This window comes from Triticum dicoccoides, chromosome 5A (assembly GCF_002162155.2).
Source record: "Triticum dicoccoides isolate Atlit2015 ecotype Zavitan chromosome 5A, WEW_v2.0, whole genome shotgun sequence".
Lineage (NCBI taxonomy): Eukaryota > Viridiplantae > Streptophyta > Magnoliopsida > Poales > Poaceae > Triticum > Triticum dicoccoides.
The window spans coordinates 430,041,492-430,062,840 of record NC_041388.1 but is presented as its reverse complement, the minus strand read 5'-3'; positions in this window follow the sequence as shown (position 1 = coordinate 430,062,840).

Genomic DNA, 21,349 nt, shown 5'->3' with positions numbered 1-21,349 from the left:
GCAAAAGTTTAGCAGTCCAGCATCATGGAGAACACTGAGGACTGGTGTGAAGCACGGCAGAGATTCCATATCCACGTGAGGAATATGCTCATGGTAGAAGATCTTCTCCTTGTTGAACAGCACTGAGGAATAGAAATTGGCTTGACTAGCAGCCCAGAAACGCCTCTTCCTAATGCGAGCAGAGTTATATGGGTTGTAATCTTCGAAGAATACGTGCTCACCGAAGAAATCATCAGCCTTGAACTTCTGCTTGCATGAGAATGGATCCTTTGGCTTCGGCAGAGGAGTGTCAGTGAGTTGCATCACGACCTCAGGAATCTCAATCGCAGGTTCTTCAGGCTGAGGAATTTCTGGTTCCTCCTCAGTGGCAGTCTGCGTCGTTGGTTGTTCAGCAGCAATAGTTTCTTCAGCGCTAGTGGTTGGAATTTCCTCATGGACAGATGTAGTGGGATGAGTTTCTTCAGAGCCCATGTGAACAGTTTGTGTGGGGGACTGAGGAATTTGCTGTAGAGGGGTGAACATTGGAGAGTTTGGATGCTGACTTTCCCAGAATTCATCACTGATTACGGGTGTGGAGCAGCCAATGTCCACATCTTCATCTTCTATTTCTTCAACGCCAGCCTCTTCAGCTGTGAACTGAGGCATAGGCAAGGAGATGATCGGTGTTGAAGGGATCGCATCCACTTCAATTTCTTCATCCAATGGTTCAGACGAAGCAGCAGAAGGAGTTTCTTCATCAGATCCACTGGGGATCACATATTCTTCATCAAAAGCAACAAGGTCCTTTGATGGCCTGGTTGAGATGGGAACATCATCAATCGGATTTGCAAATGAACTTGTCATATGCTTCATTTTCTTCGGAGCTGAAGAATATGAAGCAACTGATGCTTTCCTTTCTTCACTGCAGCACGCTCTGCAGCCTTGGTCTTCTTCACATCTGATGCAGATGGAAGGATTGGAGTTGAAGTTGGTGCAGGAGAAGCTGAGGAATCTGGTTGATTTTCTTTAGGCACAACTGATGCAGTTGCCCTGAGTTCTTTAGTTTCTTCAGGCGCACCACTAGTGGGTGCCCTGGCAATTTCTTCAGCGTCTGGAATGCAGTCATCAGCCCTGGAACTCACATTTTCTTCAGCAGCCTGATTGTCATCAGCGGTGCTGGCATTTTCTTCAGTAGGCCGAGAGGATGCTTCAGCCTGAGGAATTTCCTATTGCGTTGGGGCTGCAACATTGGAAGTGAAGTTATCCGCAAGTCTCACAAAACGAACCTTGGCTCCAAGCCAATCAGCACGATATGCGTCAAAGTCATCACTGAGTTTCTTAATCTCAGTCTGAATAGTGACAAGTTCTTCAGTTGTCATAGAGACAACGTTTTTCTTCAGATAGCGCTCTTTCTTGTACTGCGCTTTCTTGATCTGCCTGGCCTTCTCAAATTTCCACTTTTCTTCTTGAATGAAGTGGGTCAGCATGTGACTCTGGCCAGGAGTCAGCTTGAAGTCAGGCAAGGGAGTGTTGGGGTCCTTGTGCCAATCATCAATGTAGTCGAGGATCAGCTTGGGATCCAAAAGCAGTGGCACCTCTGATCCTTTGGCTCTAGCGGCCCTGACTTGCCTATCTCTGATGATTTCTGCAAGTTCATCATCATCAGCTTCGTCTTCTTCAGACGGTACTTGGAAAGAGACTTGTTTCTTTTGAGGACTTGGGCGAGGACCTCGTCCAGCAGTGGCCTTTGTCTTCAGCAGTGAGGGGCCAGCTGAGGAACTAGCTGAGACACCTGAGGCAATGGAGAGGCCGGCAGTCCTTTGGCATGAGGCGAGATGCACAGGTGCTGAGGATTTAGTCGGAACAGCTGAAGGCTTTGGCGGAGGAGCTGAGGACTTTGGAGGAACAGGAGCATCATGAGGAATTTGCCGTGAGGGCTTTGAGGATTCTGGCTGTGAGGGCATTGCTGAGGAACTTGGCCTGCGCGCAGGCTTCTTAGACATAGCCTGATTTGGCTTGATACCAGAGGCCTCAGCAGAGGCAGCAGCAGCAGCAGAGTCTTCATTGAATTTCCTCACTGCTTCTCCGGCTTGCTTAGCCAGCTTGGCTTGGCGCTTGGCCCATTCATCAGGATAGTCCTCACCGCGCTTGAGGCTGGTGGGATCAGCGATTTGGCCAGGTGCCAATGGAGCTCTTGGGCATGGAGGATTGAGTGCGAATTTCTTCATGTACTTAGGAGTGACATATCTGTACTCCCTCCATTCTCTTGCCCATCTCCTCTCTATCCTCTGTTTGCGCACTTTGCGCTCATTCTTGGTTTCCTCAGTAGGTGTACAGTACCCAGCATATATGTCATCAGGGATCTCAAACGTTGTATTTACCTCAGGCCTCTTTCCTCCCTTCTGTGGCTTCTTACCATCAGCCATTTTCTTCAGTTAAGGAATTTGAACAATTGAATTCTCTGAAGAAGTATGCAACTTTTCTTCGAGGAACGCTGCAAATGAGTTAAGTTGATGAGAACCTAGTGATTCAGCAGCTGACATGTGTACCTGTGAACAGAGTATAGTTGCGAGGAATTTGGAGAGGTCATATGTGTTCTCAGAAGGTTTTGTAAAAAGAACAAGTTTGAGGAATTTGAGCAGATGAGTCTTGAAGAATTTCACTAAGCGTTCTTTGTCTTAGGTTCCAGAGATGTGTAGATTAAAAATCCACACATTTGAGGAATCTTGAAGAAACAACATGGCTTAGAGAAACGAGTCAAGAACAAATGACTTGTGAGGTGTTTAGTGTGTGAATCTATGAAGAAAAACACCTTTGAAGATTTTGAAGATAATCATTCGAATCAACGAGGGTAGTAAAAGTAACTTTTAATTACCCTGGACGAAGAACACGACGAACTGGAGTGAGGAGATGTGAAGTTCGTCTGTGCAGATCTTCCATGCCCTAACTTGGCGGAGGAAGACGGCTACGGCGGTGGCAGAGTGAAGATTTCTGCGGTCGGTGCGAGTATGTCGACGACGAGGTCGTGGCAGTGAAGCTCTTCCTCACCGGCAGCGATGAAGTAGCGGCGGCGCTAGGGTTTGAGAAGCTCGAGCTGGAGAGGGAGGTCGAGCGGAGTAAAAGAAGTGAGGAAGGGAAGGAGGGTATTTATAGCCACGGTGAAAAACTACTCGCCCGAAGAAATTGGACGAACGTGCCCCTAACCCTTCTCATTCGCATGACATGTGTCACCCACGTAGTGAGAGGTGGAGATCGTGTTAGATCGTGGGTGAGTGGATAAGTGTATCATGGGATGCGGAACGGTTTGAGCGGCAAAGCTGAAAATTTCGATAAGATAGGTTTTGAAGTTCCGTTCGCAATTTCTTCAGCTGACAAGGACACGGTGAAGATTTTGAACGAGTTTCAAATAGAACGCACATGAAGAATTTGTGAACAAATTGGGTTTAGTATAGCATAGAGGGGAAGGGTCCGATCACATTCACTTAGCAGAAAACCAACTTGAAGAAATAGCAATAAGTGAATGCTGTAGAGGACATAAACTCATATATATATATATAGCCAATGAAGAAAAACGACGGGACAAGTGAAGACTATGCAAAGTTGAAGAATATGAATAATTTGAGGAATTTCAACTTTTGGTGGTGGCGTGACCTACCGTATAAGAATGATGATTTCAGACACCGCGTACAATTATCGTAGGGTTCTGAGAATCAAATTCTTCATTAATTTCTTCACACTAAGAGTGTTATTCTTCATTGATTGAAGAAAAACGTTTCTTCATGTGTTGCACATCTAAGTCATCAATTTTGCATAAGTGTTAGGATGAGTGTCCTTTTCAAAGAACATTCGAAGATTCTAGGATATTTAGCTCACACCGCAACTTGCTAAATCTCTTCTCATCCAAGGGCTTTGTGAAGATATCAGCTAGCTATTCTTCAGTCTTCACATGCTCAATAGAAATGTCGCCCTTCAACACATGATCACGAAGAAAGTGATGACGAATCTGAATGTGCTTTGTCTTCGAGTGCTGAACTGGGTTGTTAGCAATCTTGATGGCACTCTCATTGTCACAGAAGAGAGGCACATTCTTCATGTTGACGTCGTAGTCCTTGAGAGTTTGCTTCCTCCGTAGCAATTGGGCACAACAAGAACCCGCGGCAATGTACTCAGCTTCAGTAGTAGATACTGATACGCAGTTCTGTTTCTTCAAGGACCAACAGACCAAAGATCGTCCGAGGAAATGACATGTACCAGATGTTGACTTGCGGTCCACACGATCACCAGCATAGTCAGAGTCAGAATATCCAATGAGATCAAAAGCCGAGCCCTTGGGGTACCAAAATCCAAGTGTTGGTGTGTGAGCTAGATATCGAAGAATATGCTTCACAGCCTTATGGTGTGATTCCTTCGGTGTAGCTTGAAATCGGGCACACATGCAAACACTAAGCATTATATCTGTCCTAGATGCACATAAGTACAATAAGTAACCTATCATGGAGCGGTATACCTTATGTTCGAAGTCAATACCATTTTCATCAGTGCACAGATGGCCATTTGTGGGCATAGGAATTTTGACGCCTTTGCAATCTTGCATGCCGAATTTCCTCAGTACATCCTTGAGGATCTTCAAAACCTGGAGGTTGAGCAACATATACTTCTTCCTCAAGCTCACCATTGAGGAATGCACTTTTCACATCCATTTGATATAAAGTGATATCATGATGGTTAGCATAAGCAAGTAATATGCGAATAGCCTCAAGTCTAGCAACAGGTGCAAAAGTTTCATCGAAATCAATTCCTTCAACCTGTGTGTAGCCTTGAGCTACAAGCCGTGCCTTATTCCTCACCACAAGGCCATTTTCTTCTTGCTTGTTGCGGTAGATCCACTTTGTGCCGATGATATTGTGCTTGCGAGGATGTGGACGTTTGACCAGTTCCCAGACATTGTTGAGCTCGAACTGATGTAATTCTTCTTGCATGGCCTGAATCCACTCAGGCTCCAGAAATGCTTCATCTACCTTAGTGGGCTCTGTAATAGAGACAAAAGCATAGTGCCCACAAAAGTTAGACAAATGTGAAGCTTTTGAGCATGTGAGAGGACCTGGCGCTTTGATGTCATTGATGATCTTTTCAACTTGCACTTCTTTTGCAATGCGAGGATGAGCTGGTTGTCGTAGAAGAATTTGATCAGCGTTTCCTTCGGCACCATTTTCTTCAGCATTTTTTTTAGGTGCATTAGCCCGACGTTCTTCATGTTCTGGAATGAATTCTTCAGCAGATTCTTCAGTAGGAATGACATCCTCAGTAGCCTTGAACTTGATAGTTTCCTCAGGTGCTGGTTCATCTATCACAGTAGGTAGGTGCTCTCTTTGCGAGCCATTAGTTTCATCGAACCGCACATCTACAGTTTCAACAACTTTGTGAAGAACGTTGTTGAAGACTCTGTAGGTGTGCGAGTCCTTTCCGAAACCAAGCATAAAACCTTCATGTGCTTTCGGTGCAAATTTTGAGTTGTGATGAGGATCTCTAATCCAACATTTAGCACCGAAGACTTTGAAATAACTTACATTGGGTTTCTTATCAGTGAGGAGTTCATAGGTAGTCTTTTTGAAGAATTTGTGAAGATATACTCTGTTGATGATGTGGCACGCAGTATCAATTGCCTTAGTCCAGAAACGATGAGGCGTTTTGTATTCATCAAGCATAATGTGAGCCATCTCAGCAAGAGTCCTGTCCTTGCGCTCCACGATGCCATTTTGCTGAGGAGTGTAAGGAGCAGATAACTCATGAGTAATACCAAGTTCATCAAGATAGTCATCGAGACCAGAATTCTTGAACTCAGTGCCATTGTCACTTCTGATGTGCTTGATCTTCACACCAAAGTTGGTTGAAGCCCTCGAGGAAAATCGTTTGAAGACTTCCTGCACTTCATGTTTGTAAGTAACAAGGTGTACCCATGTGTAGCGAGAATAATCATCAACAATAACAAAGCCATATTGAGATGCTTCATTTGAAATAGCAGAATAATGATTAGGACCAAAGAGATCCATGTGAAGCAATTCAAACGGGTGAGTGGTGGTCATGATAGTCTTTGCTAGATGCTTGGCCTTCGTCAACTTCCCAGCTTCACAGGCTCCGCATAGGTGATCCTTGAGGAATTTGACATTCTCGATGCCAATGACATGCTTCTTCTTCGCAAGCGTGTGCAAATTCCTCATGCCTGCATGACCAAGTCTTCAATGCCAGAGCCAGCCTTTTGAAGCTTTTGCAAGTAAGAACACGGTTGGTTGTGGTCCTGTAGAGAAATCAACAATATACAGGCCTCCTCTCCTAAAGCCTAGACCCAATACCTGACTTTTGCCTTTGTCAGGAAAGATGATATGCTTCAGATGCGACGGAGATAATGGAGCATCCATCAATAGATTCTTGTCACCAGTCATGTGGTTTGTACATCCACTATCGAGGACCCACTCAGTGGCTTTGGGTTGATCATCCTGTAGACGAATTAGTGCAGCTTACAAACCCATATACTTCATCAGTGAAGAATATGACATCAATTCATCAGATCAATTTCATCAAGTAAAAGAACTCATAAAGCAATATGAGGACGTGAGAAATGAAAGTTCATTTCTTCATGATTAGCCTGCATCCTATCAGGCATGCTCAGGTCTCCAGCAAATTCTTCAGACGATTACGTGCGTCTGGAGACCTGACCCTGCAGAAGAGATTAGTTCTTTTTCTTCACCACCCACATCTGAAGGGGTGGCAAAGAGTTCATCATTCTGCGAGCTCCATACGAGAAGGATGGCATAGAAGCCAGTCCATTTCGTTTCACATAAGAGGGGTTAGAGTAAGCATAAGAGTATGCAGAGAAAGTCTTCGAGGACTTATGGACATAATGATTTGAAGAATAATGCACATATCCATAATCCTTAGATCTTCCCTGCGAAACAGATGGGTTAGCACGATGATGTTCATATGAGGACTTTGATCCATATGAGGAATTTGATCTGGGATTCCTATTCTTCACAGGTGGCGTCATGATGACATTCACCTGAAGATTTTCAAGGCATCTTTTGGGAACCCAGATTTTCTTCATCGGGGAGCCGTTCCTGCAGTTAGTGCCAACATATCTAGCAAATACTTCACCATTCTGATTTTTGAACAGTTTATAGTTGGAGTCAATTGACTCATCATCAGAATGAAATGATTCACATGCAAATCCAGATAAGTTAGATGGATCAACTGGAGGTCCCTTTGCAGCAACCCATGTAGTTTTGGGGTACTGCTTAGGCTTCCAATATGTACCATCAGCATTGAGTTTCTTCTCAAAGGCGATACCCTCTTTCCTAGGGTTCTTGTTGAGGATCTACTTTTAAGCACATCACAAAGAGCTTGATGCCCTTTGAGGCTGTTGTACATGCCTGTCATGTACAATTCCTTCAGCCCTGCATCGTCAGTGATACTAGCAATGTCCTCAGATAAGGAATTAGTGATAGCGGACGCATGTGAAGAATTTGAAACATTAACAGCATTTGAACATTCAGGTGAAGAATTAGCAGATTCACGTTCAATGCATTTCAAGCATGGAGGAACAAATTCTACCTGAGATGCGCTGATTTATTGAACAAGTAATGAATCGTGCTCCTTCTAAAGATCTTCATAACTCACTCTTAGCTTCTCAAGGTCTTGTTTTCTTTGAATAAATTCATAAGAAAGCTTCTCATGATCCGATAAGAGAGTGTTATGATGACTTTGAAGTTTGTCAAGCTTGGACTGAAGTCTCTGAAGATTTTCAGTCAAAGTTTCAGTGCGATCCATTTCTTCACCCAACATATCATCACTTTTATTTAGCATGTTTTGAACCTTTTCTAAAGCCCTTTGTTATTTTATAGCAATCTTAGCAAGTTTAGAATAGCTGGGCTTAAGGTTTTCATCAGATTCATTCTCACTTGATTCAGAGGAGGTATATTTGAGTACCTTGGCACCCTTTGCCATGAAGCAATAGGTGGGAATGTAGTCATCATCGCCTTCATCAGCCTTGTTGGTGAGGTCATTTTCTTCAGTGTTGAAGATAGACTTGTTGACGAATGCAGTAGCAAGAGCAAGGCTCGCCACTCCGGATTCGGACTCCTCAGATGACTCCTCTTCCTCATCTTCTTCAGATTCAGCCTCAGAGTCCATTTCCTTGCCAATGAATGCCCTGGCCTTCTTGGAGCTGCTCTTCTTGTGATATGAAGGCTTTGAGGATTTTGATGATGAGGATTTTGAGGATTTCTTCTTTTTCTTTGCATCATCAGAACTGTAATCCTAGTATTTCTTCTTCTTTGATTCCTTTTCCCATTGAGGACGGTCTTGAATGTAATGACCAGGCTTCTTGCATTTGTGCAGAGCCTCCTCTTGTAGTCACTTGATGAGGAATCATTGCTCCTTGAGGGTCTTCCAAGGCGACCACGTATTGAGAACTTTTGGAACTTCTTCACAAGCAGAGCCAGATCATGGCTCAGTTCTTCAGGATCATCAAGACTGCTATCAGAGTCTTCATCTTCGGACTCAGATACTGCCTTGGCCTTTAGTGCACGTGATCTGCCATAGCTTGAACCATAGAGATCTCTCTTTTCAGCAAGTTGGAACTCATGAGTACTTAGCCTCTCGAGAATATCAGCGGGATCAAGTGACTTGTAATCAGCACAATCTTGTATCATCAATGCCAGAGTGTCAAATGAGGAATCAAGCGATCTCAGCAATTTCTTCACCACCTCATGGTCGGTGATGTCAGTGGCACCAAGTGCTTGAAGCTCATTTGAGATGTCAGTGAGGCGATCGAAGGTTTGTTGAACATTTTCATTGTCGAGTCTTTTGAAGCGGTTGAAGAGATTGCGAAGAACATCAACTCGAGAGTCACGCTGAGTTGAGACTCCTTCATTCACCTTGGACAACCCGTCCCAGATAAGCTTCGCTGTCTCCAAAGCACTCACTCTGCCATACTGTCCTTTGCTCAGATGGCCACATATGATATTCTTCGCTTGAGAGTCGAGTTGCTTGAATCTCTTCACATCAGCAGCATTCAGAGAAGGTGTGACTGAGGGAACACCATTTTCCACAACATACCAGATATCGTTATCGATTTCTTCAAGATGCATTCGCATCTTATTCTTCTAGTAGGGGTAGTCCGTCCCATCGAAGGTAGGACACCCAGCAGAGACCTTGATCATACCTGCGGTCGACATAACTAAAACTCCACGCGGTTAAACCAAAATCACACAAAACAAGGGAGTACCTTGCTCTGATACCAATTGAAAATGCGTTATATCGACTAGAGGGGGGTGAATAAGCGATTTTTATGAAATTCTTCACTGAGGAATTTGCTGGTGAGGAAATTCCTTAGCGAAGAACTACCAGCAGCGGAATGAGTACTCAAAAGTAAGCATAACATAATACAAGCATAGTCATCATGATGAAATGAAGACGGGCACAGAGTACAGGAAGCGTAATCACAGGATAACACAGGATGAAGATAAACAGACTGAAGAAATTGAACTGAGGAAATTGAGAAAGTCTTCAGTCAAAGTCTTCAAACAGAGATATGAACAAACACACAACACAGTTATGAGGAAATGAAAGAGTTGAGGAAATAGAACCGGTAAGCTTGGTGAAGACAATGACTTGGTAGACCAGTTCCAACTGCTGTCTCAGTTGTACGTGTGGTTGGAGCGGCCGAGTATTTAAACTCGAGGACACACAGTCCCGTACACCCAGTCCTGAACATGCAGCTCAGGACACCCAGTCCTCACCGTATTCTCCTTGAACTAAGGTCACACAGACCTCGTCCAATCACTCGTGGTAAGTCTTCAGGCGACTTCCAAACCTTCACAAACTTGGTCACTCGACGATCCACAATTCCTCTTGGATGCTCTAGACCATGACGCCTAACCGTCTGGAAGAAGCACAGTCTTCAAAGGTAATAAGCGTCGGATCCACGCAGGATCAATCTCTTCAGTGATGCTCAATCACTTGGGGTTTGTAGGTGTTTGGGTTTGGGGTTTTGGGTTTTTCCTCACTTGATGATTTTCGCTCAAAGTCCTCAGAGGATGGGTTGCTCTCAAATGACAAGTGTCAGTTTCTCTCGGAGCAGCCAACTAGCTAGTGGTTGTAGGGGGCGGCTATTTATAGCCTAGGGAGCAGCCCGACAAGATAAGACATAAATGCCCTTCAATGATAACACCGTTAGGTGGATAGATATTTTGGGACAGCTGGCGCATAGCACAACAACGGTCGGAATTTTGAGTAGTAAAATCCTCAGGGCTATCATGTTCCTCACTGTGTAGGCAATCCACACTAGCGAATTCCTAACTCCTCAGTCAGGACAAATTCCTCAGAGACCAGAAGAACTTCGTCTCTGTCACTGAAGAAATTGACTGAACTGTATGAGATTTCCAATGGCTTCACTCGAAGGGATTGGTAGGTGTAGGATTTTGAGTTGAGCATCACATGGAAATTTTCCTTAGTATTTCCTCAACCCCCTTTAACAGTACGGTGTTTCCTATGACTCAAGAAAGAGAAAAACAAAACTATGAAAACGAAAGTCTTCAAGCTTCATATTCCTCGCATGAATATCAAGTCTTCACGGACACACCAATTTCTTCACTTTCAAAGTCTTCATGAAAGTCTTCAGAAATACCAAAATCTTCAGTCGAAGATATTCATTTTTAGGGGTCAACTTTTCCTATAAATATCAAACTCCTGATAGACTTATAGACCTGTGTACACTCACAAACGCATTAGTCCCTTGACCTATAAGTCTTCAATACACCAAAGTCACTAAGGGGCACTAGATGCACTTACACCTCGTGGCCGCCTCGTTGCTTCCTTGACCTCCACTCCAAGTCTCCTGGATTGCGTTTGTTCCAAAAAAGATCCTCGTGAAGGTTTCATTCTGTTTGGATTCCATTTGATATTCCTTTTCTATGAAACACTGAAATAGGCAAAAAAAACAACAATTTGCACTAGGCCTTCGGTTAATAGGTTAGTCCCAAAAATAATATAAAAGTGCATAATAAAGCCCATTAAACATCCAAAACAGATAATATAATAGCATGGAACAATCAGAAATTTTAGATACATTGGAGACGTATCAGTGGTCTCTGGAAGCATCAATTAGTCCATTACAAAAGATATCAATTATTTCATTTTTCTTGAGAGGATGATCAGGCAAAGCATTAAGTAATTGGAGAAGCCTCCCCCAAGCCTGTGGGAGGCTCTCTTCTTCAATTTGCACAAAATTAAATATTTCCTTTAAAGCAACTTGTTTCTTATGAGCGGGGAAATATTTTGCAGAGAAGTAGTAAATCATATCCTGGGGACTACGCACATAGCTAGGAGCAAGAGAATTAAACCATAACTTAGCATCACCCTTTAATGAGAAAGGAAACAATTTGAGAATATAATAATAGCGAATTTTTTCACCATAAGCAAATAGGGTGGCTATATCATTCAATTTATTAAGATGTGCCACAACAGTTTCAGATTCATAACCATAGAAAGGATCAGATTCAACCAAAGTAATTAACTCAGGATCGACAGAGAATTCATAATCCTTATCAGTAACAAAGATAGGTGAAGTAGCAAAATTAGGATCGTATTTCATTCTAGGATTCAAGGATTTTTCTTTCAGCTTAGCTAACAGTTTCTTAAGATCTTCTCTATCATTGCAAGCAAAGAAGTCTCTAGCAGTTTCTTCATCCATAACATAACCCTCAGGTACAACATGCAATTCATATCTAGGGGGAGAATCATAATCTCCAGTTTAAAAAATATCATCAATTTTAGTAATTTCATTCTCTCTAACCCTAGCAAGTTGTTCATCAAGAAATTCACCTAGTGGCACAGTATTATAAAGCAGAGAAGTAGTTTCATCATAAGCATCATGCATAGCAGAAGTGGCATCATCAATAACATGCGACATATCGGAATCAATGGCCGGTGTAGGTGTTGCAAGTTTACTCAAAACATAAGGAGAATCAAGTGCAGAGCTAGATGGCGGTTCCTTACCTCCCCTCGTAGTTGAGGGATAGATCTTGGTTTTGCTGTCTTTCAAATTCGTCATAGTGATCAACAGATATAAATCCCAAGTGACTCAAATAATAGAGCTATGCTCCCCGGCAACAACGCTAGAAAAAGGTCTTGATAACCCACAAGTATAGGGGATTGCAACAGTTTTCGAGGGTAGAGTATTCAACCCAAATTTATTGTTTCGACACAAGGGGAGCCAAAGAATACTCTCAAGTATCAGCAGTTGAGTTATCAATTCAACCACACCTAATAGATTTAATATCTGCAGCAAAATATTTAATAGCGAAGTAGTATGGAAGTAACGGTAACGGTGGCAGAAGTAACAGTAGTAGTTTTGTAGGAATCGTAACAGTGGCAACGGAAAAGTAACTGAGCAAAGATCAATATGAAATGAACTCATAGGCAATGGATCAATGATGGATAATTATGTCGGATGGCATTCATCATGCAATAGTTATAACATAGGGTGACACAGAACTAGTTCCAATTCATCAATATAATGTAGGCATGTATTCTGAATATAGTCATGCGTGCTTGTGGACAAGAACTTGCATGACTTTTTTTGTCCCACCCTCCCGTGGTTGTGGGGTCCTATTGGAAACTAAGGCATATTAAGGCCTCCTATTAATAGAGTGCCGGACCGAAGCATTAGTGCTTAGTGAATACATGAACTCCTCAAACTACGTTCATCACCGGGAAGTGTCCCAACTATTGTCACTCCGGAGTTGCCGGATCATAGCACGTAGTAGGTGACTATAACTTGCAAGATAGGATCAAGAACACAAATATATTCATGAAAACATAACAAGTTCAGATCTGAAATCATGGCACTTGGGCCCTAGAGACAAGCATTACACATAGCAAAGTCATAGCAACATCAATCTTAGAACATAGTGGATACTAGGGATCAAACCCTAACAAAACTAACTTGATTACATGGTAAATCTCATCCAACCCATCATGGTCCAGCAAGCCTACGATGGGATTACTCACGCACATCAGTGAGCATCATGGAATTGGTGATGGAGGATGGTTGATGATGACGATGGCGACGGATTCCCCTCTCTGGAGCTAAACACGACTCCAGATCTGCCCTCTCGAGGAAGAACAGGGCTTGGCGGTGGCTTCGTATCATAAAACGCGATGAATCCTGCTCTCCTGTTTTTTTCTCCTAGAACGTGAATATATGGAGTTGGAGTTGAGGTCGGTGGAGGTCCAGGGGGCCCACAAGGACAGAGGGCGTGCCCCTACCCTTGTGGCCAGGGTGTGGGCCCCTTTCAGCTGATTCTTTCGCCAATATTTTTTATTAATTCCAAAAATGAGCTCCGTGAATTTTCAGGTCATTCTGAGAACTTTTATTTCTGCACAAAAATAACACCATGGCAATTTTGCTGAAAACAGCGTCAGTCCGGGTTAGTTCCATCCAAATCATGCAAGTTAGAGTCCAAAACAAGGGCAAAAGAGTTTGAAAAAGTAGATACGACGGAGACGTATCAGCAACCACACTAGTTCATCAGATACTACATGATCATTCATAGTTCATCATCACATACTACATTATCATACATACTACATTCTACTACTACTAGATGGGGCGGGTGATCTCGCAGCGGCCAGGCCGAGGTCGATATACCAAAATGGACAAACTCGCGACCGAGGATGACGCGGTGGAGGAGCTTAGTCCTCATCGGAGCCAACGAGATCGATGAACTTCTCCCTCTGCTCCTCACGGATGCGCCGCCACTCGTCGTCCTTGTCCTTCGCAGCAAGGTTGGCCGCGACCGCCTGCTTGAGGATGAGGTCTTCGAGCTCCTTGTCGTGGCGCCGGTGCTCCACCTCCTCACGCAAGCTCCGTTCGGCAATGGCGGCCGCGACCGCATCAAAATCGGCCACGAAATCTTTGGGCCTGACGACCCCTCGGCGCTCGATCTCCTCCGGCTCCTGCTTGACGGCGACAATCTCGATCTCCTCGAGCTCCTCCGACCAGTCCCTCTTCATGGGGAGAAGCCCCGCGCTGGAAGAGGAAGAGCTTGCGGTGTGGGAAGATCTTGCGGTGGAGGACGAGCCCGTGGCAGAGGAGGGCGTACGCTCATGCCGACTTCCGTACTCCTCCGTCTCGCGAAGGAGGAGGCTCGGTAGCGGCTCGAGGCCCTTGTTCGTCAACTTCCTTGTTGCGCGCTTCCTCGCATCGTCCAAGCGGACACGCCGCTCGCGCTCGGGGTCGCCACCCCCGCCGGAGCTGCCATTGGAGCTGCGGACGGAATTCCACATGCGGCCCCACATGGCGGCTGAAGGAGGAAGGGGGCTCACTAGCGGCGAGATATGTGAGGGGGAGTGGGGAATTGCGGTGACACGCGGCGGCCGGGGGATAGGGTTTTGACTCATATCTGCCCCGCGAACCCATAGATATACTGCTTCTGGGGGGAGGGGAGGGCGGTTTGCGGGCTGCGGTAAAAATATATAAGGGCCGGGCGAGTATACGGGCTGTGTTCTGGCCAGAAAATTGGGCTGAGCCCGTATACTCACTAGAATTTTGCAGGTTTGCGACTTATACGGGATCTGCTAGAGTTGCTCTAAGGCTTGTACCAGTTCGTTAAAGCATTTCTAGTCACGCCCCCACATGCCCCCAAGCCAATTTTAGCGCCGACGCCAATTTTTCGGCCCAGTCGCGCCCCCAACATGCCCCCAAGCCAGTTTTAGCGCCGCGCCAATTTTTTAGCCCAGTCGCGCCCCCAGGAGCCTGTTTTTCGCCGGTTTGGGCCGAAACTGGCACCGGCGGACCCAGGCCGAACCCGGCGCGCTGGGGGCGCCTAGGGCGCCGGGGAAACTGATTTTGGCGTGAACGGGAATGGGCCTGATGACCCACAAGTATAGAGGATCTATCGTAGTCCTTTCGATAATTAAGAGTGTCGAACCCAACGAGGAGCAGAAGGAAATGACAAGTGGTTTTCAGCAAGGTATTTTCTGCAAGCACTGAAATTATCGGTAACAGATAGTTTTGTGATAAGATAAATCATAACGGGTAACAAGTAACAAAAGTAAACACGGTGCAACAAGGTGGCCCAATCCTTTTTGTAGCAAAGGACAAGCCTGGACGAACTCTTATATAAAGCAAAGCACTCCCGAAGACACATGGGAATTGTTGTCAAGTTAGTTTTCATCATGCTCATATGATTCGCGTTCGTTACTTTGATAATTTGATATGTGGGTCGACCGGTGCTTGGATGCTCCCATTCCTTGGACAAGCCTCCCACTTATGATTAACCCCTCCCGCAAGCATCCGCAACTACGAAAGAAGAATTAAGGTAAACCTAACCATAGCATGAAACATATGGATCCAAATCAGCCCCTTACGAAGCAGCGCATAAACTAGGGCTTAAGCTTCTGTCACTCTAGAAAACCATCATCTACTTATTACTTCCCAATGCCTTCCCCTAGGCGCAAATAATAGTGAAGTGTCATGTAGTCAACATTCACGTAAAACCACAAGAGGAGAGACAACATACATCTCATCAAAATATCGAACGAATACCAAATTCAACATGATTACTTATAACAAGACCTCTCCCATGTCCCCAGGAACAAACGTAACTACTCAGAAAGCATATTCATGATCAAGATCAGAGGAGTATTAATTATCATTAAGGATATGAAAATATAATCTTCCAACAGATAAACCAACTAGCATCAACTACAAGGAGTAATCAACACTACTAGCAACCCACAAGTACCAATATGAGGTTTTGAGACAAAGATCAGATACAAGAGATGAACTAGGGTTTGAGAGGAGATGGTGCTGGTGAAGATGTTAATGGAGATTGACCCCCTCTCGATGAGAAGATTGTTGGTGATGACGATGGCTTTGATTTCCCCCTTCGGGAGGGATGTTTCCCCAGCAGAACGGCTCTGTCGGGCCCAAGATTGGTTCTGCCCAGGTTCTGCCTCGAGACGGTGGCGCTTCATCCCGAAAGCTTCCTTCTTATTTTTTTTCCAGGCCAAAACACGCCATATAGCATAAGATGGGCATTGGAGGCCTGCCAGGGGCCCATAAGGAAGGGGGCGCGCCCTCCACCCTTGTGGCTAGCTGGTGGCCCCCCTCTGGTACTTTCTTCGCCCAATATTTTTTATATATTCCAAAAACATGCTCCGTGAAGTTTTAGGACTTTTGGACTTGTGCAAAATAGGTCTCTAATATTTGCTCCTTTTCCAGTCCAGAATTCCAGCTGCCGGCATTCTCCCTGTTCATGTAAACCTTATAAAATAAGAGAGAAAAGGCATAAGTATTGTGATATAACATGTAATAAGAGCCCATAATGCAATAAATATCAATATAAAAGCATGATGCAAAATGGACGTATCAACTCCCCCAAGCCTAGATCTCGCTTGTCCTCAAGAGAAAGCCGAAATCGAAAAATATGTCCACATGTTTAGAGATAGAGGTTTCGATAAAATAAAATACAGACATGAGGGCATCATGATCATCTTTAGGACAGCAACATATAATGCCATATAATTTCTCATGCTAAAGTAACAATTCATTCACAAGATAAAGTATGAATCGGAAACTTCATTGAAAACCAACAAACTATGATCTCAGTTATTGAAGCAATTGCAATGTATCATAACATCGGAAAGAGTTAATTAAAGAGCTTTTCAGTAAGTCCACATACTCAACTATCATTTAGTCTTTCACAAGTGCTAACACTCACGCGATACTTATGGGTTCAAAGTTTCAATCGAACACAGAGAAAGATAGGGGCTTATAGTTTCGCCTCCCAACCTTTTACCTCAAGGGTAATGTCAACAATAATACTTCATGATAACCTACATCCGAGTGGATATATATATATATATCCGGATCTCTCCAACTGTTGGGGAACATAGTAATTTCAAAATTTTCCTACGCACACGCAAGATCATGGTGATGCACAGCAACGAGAGGGGAGAGTGTTGTCTACGTACCCTCGTAGACCGGAAGCGGAAGCGTTATAACAATGCGGTTGATGTAGTCGTACATCTTCACGGCCCGACCGATCAAGCACCGAAACTACGACACCTCTGAGGTTTTGCACACGTTCAGCTCGAAGATGATCCCCGGACTCCGATCCAGCAAAGTGTCGGGGATGAGTTCCGTCAGCACGACGGCGTGGTGACGATCTTGATGTTCTACCGTCGCAGGGCTTCGCCTAAGCACCACTACAATATTATCGAGGATTATGGTGGAGGGGGGCACCGCGCACAGCTAAGAGATCAATGATCAATTGTTGTGTCTCTGGGGTGCCCCCCTGCCCCTGTATATAAAGGAGTGGAGGAGGGGGCCAGCCAAGGAGGGTGGCGCGCCCAAGGGGGGGAGTCCAACTCCCACCGGGAGTAGGACTCCCCTTTTTCCTATTAGGAGTAGGAGAGGGAAGGAAGAGGGAGGAGGGAGGAAGGAAAGGGGGGCCGGCCCCCCTCCCAATTTGGATTGGGCTTGGGGGGGCGCCCCCTCCCTTGCTCCTTTCCCCTCCTTTCCACTAAGGCCCAATAAGGCCCATATACCTCCCGGGGGGGTCCGATAACCTCTCGGTGATCCGGTATTGTCCCAATCTTACCCGGAACCTTTCCGGTGTCCAAATATAGTGGTCCAATATATCGATCTTTATGTCTCGGCCATTTCGAGACTCCTCGTCAAGTCTGTGATCACATCCGGGACTCCGAACAACCTTAGGTACATCAAAATATATAAACTCATAATGAAACTGTCATCGTAACGTTAAGCGTGCGGACCCTACGGGTTCGAGAACAATGTAGACATGACCGAGACACGTCTTCGGTTAATAACCAATAGCGGAACCTGGATTCTCATATTGGCTCCTACATATTCTACGAAGATCTTTATCGGTCAGACCGCATAACAACATACGTTGTTCCCTTTGTCATCGGTATGTTACTTGCCCGAGATTCGATCATTGGTATCTCAATACCTAGTTCAATCTCGTTACCGGCAAGTCTCTTTACTCGTTCCGTAATACATCATCCCGCAACTAACTCATTAGTTGCAATGCTTGCAAGGCTTAAGCGATGTGCATTACCGAGAGGGCCCAGAGATACCTCTCCGACAATCGGAGTGACAAATCCTAATCTCAAAATACGCCAACCCAACAAGTACCTTCGGAGACACCTGTAGAGCACCTTTATAATCACCCTGTTATGTTGTGACGTTTGGTAGCACACAAAGTGTTCCTCCGGTAAACGGGAGTTGCATAATCTCATAGTCATAGGAACATGTATAAGTCATGAAGAAAGCAATATCAAGAAACTAAACGATCAAGTGATATGCTAACGGAATGGGTCAAGTCAATCACATCATTCTCCTAATGATGCGATCCCGTTAATCAAATGACAACTCATGTCTATGGTTAGGAAACATAACCATCTTTGATCAACGAGCTAGTCAAGTAGAGGCATACTAGTGACACTTTGTTTGTCTATGTATTCACACATGTATTATGTTTCTGGTTAATACAATTCTAGCATGAATAATAAACATTTATCATGATATAAGGAAATAAATAATAACTTTATTATTGCCTCTAGGGCATATTTCCTTCACCAACATATAGTGCTTGCCAAAGGAAAAAGTGTAAAAAGGAAAGGTGATGATCACCATGACTCTTGTATAAGGGTAGAATATAAAAGTAAAAGATAGGCCCTTCGCAGAGGGAAGCAGAGGTTGTCATGCGCTTTTATGGTTGGATGCACAAAATCTTGATGCAAAAGAACGTCACTTATATTGCCGCTTGTGATGAAGACCTTTATTATGCAATATGTCACTTTTATTTCTTCCATATCACAAGTTTGTGTAAAGCTTATTTTCTTCACACTAATAGATCATACATATTTAGTGAGCAATTTTTATTGCTTGCACCAATGACAACTTACTTGAAGGATCTTACTCAATCCATAGGTAGGTATGGTGGACTCTCATGGCAAAACTGGGTTTAGGGATGTTTGGAAGCACAAGTAGCATCTCTACTTGGTGCAAAGAATTTGGGTAGCATGAGAGGTAAAGGCAAGCTCAACATGTTGGATGATCCATGACAATATAACTTCTATTCAGATATAAGAAAACATAACCTATTATGTTGTCTTCCTTGTCCAACATCAACTTTTTAGCATGTCATATTTTAATGAGTGCTCACAGTTACAAAAGATGTCCAAGATAGTATATTTATATGTGAGGCCTCTCTTTCTTTATTACTTCCTATTAATTGCAACAATGACCAAAACTATGTTTGTCAACTCTCAACAAATTTTATTCATCATACTCTTTATATGTGAAGTCATTACTCTCCATAAGATCAATATATGATCTTTTTATTTATTTTTGTTCTTTCTTTTATTTAATTCCCTCAAGATCATGGCAAGAAAGCAAAGCCCCCAACTCAAAACTACTCTTTATTATATATATGTCACGGACTCGATTACATAGATAGAGATCGAAACAAAACTCAAAGCTAGATCATACTAAAAAACTTTATTCTACTAGATCAAGATATAACCAAAACAGTCAAACTAAGAAAAACGATAAAGATAAAGATGTGATGATGATACGATACCAGGGCAACTCCCCCAAGCTTGGAAGTTGCCAAGGGGAGTGACCATACCCATGTAATTATGTCTCTTTCTTCGGAGGTGGTGATGTGATATTCTTGGCGATGGTGCCCCTTAGGATGCAATTCTCTTCCCCGAGCTTATTTATTTGCTGCTTAAGATCCATTACTTCCTTGCGAAGCTTGCCCGTGACAGCTAGAGCTCCATTCACCCATGGATGTTTCATGGTTGCGAGAGAAAAGGCAACACTCTTTTTCATATTTTCATAAGAGAGAAATCTAGCATTGGGAGGAATGGCCGAATTTGGTATTGTTGATCTCTAAAGTTCCTCCAGCATGAATCTGGTTTGAAGTCGAGAGGTAACTTCTTGATCCTCCTCCATGGCATCCACCCTTTTCAAGTCAGCCTCCATCTCTTCCTCCGTTGATTGCCCGAAGTGGTCAGCTTCGCTGTAAGATCTTCGGCCCAGGTTCGGGTGAGATACCCGACTCTTCGACCGACTCTTGCGAAGACATCTTGCTCCAAATTTGATGTAGAAACAACTCAAAACAAAAACCGAAGGTTTTGTCGTGGTACTGTGGTCAAAACTTTCTGGAGAATATATAATGAATTTTTACCGACCAAAAGAAGTATCATGCAAGAAAATGGAGTCCGGGGGCACATGAGGTGGCCACAAGGACGGGGGGCGTGCCCGGGGGGTAGGGCGCGCCCTCCACCCTTGTGGTGGCCTCGTGTCTCTCTCAGACTACTTTTAATTTTCCTAATTTTTTAAATATTCCAAAACAGAGAAAAATTGCTACTGGAAACGTTTTGGAGTCGGTTTACTTACCGTACATACCTATTCCTTTTCGGAGTCTAAAACGTTCTAGAAAGCGTCCCTTATGTACTCCGCCGGTGTTACGTATTAATAATATTGGTCTCAACATTTATGGGAGTACCTGAGATATAATGTTTGATTCTTTGAGCGTTTACCACCTTCGGCATTTTTGATTTTTATGGCACCGGAACGATAGACCTCCTCGATAATGTAAGGGCCTTCCCATTTAAAGAAAAGCTTTCCTGCAAAAAAAATTAACGAGAGTTGTATAGCATAACATGATCACCTACATTAAACTCACACTTTTGTATCCTTTTGTCATGCCATCTTTTAACTTTTTCTTTAAACAACTTGGCATTCTCATAGGCTTGGGTTCTCCATTCGTCAAGTGAGCTAATGTCAAATAACCTCTTCTCACCGGCAAGTTTGAAATCATAATTGAGCTCTTTAATAGCCCAATATGCTTTATGTTCTAGTTCAAGAGGTAAGTGACATGCTTTTCCATAAACCATTTTATAGGGAGACGTACCCATAGGATTCTTATAAGCAGTTCTATAAGCCCGTAATGCATCATCAAGTTTCTTAGACCAATTCTTTCTAGATCTATTAACAGTCTTTTGCAAAATTAATTTAATATCTCTATTACTCAATTCTACTTGACCACTAGACTGAGGATGATAAGGAGATGCAATTCTATGGTTGACATCATATTTAGCAAGCATTTTATGGAAAGCACCATGAATAAAATGTGAACCACCATCAGTCATTAAATACCTAGGGACTCCAAACCTCGAAAAAAATAACTTCTTTAAGCATCTTACTAGAAGTGTTATGATCAGCACTACTAGTTGGAATAGCTTCTATCCACTTAGTAACGTAATCAACAAC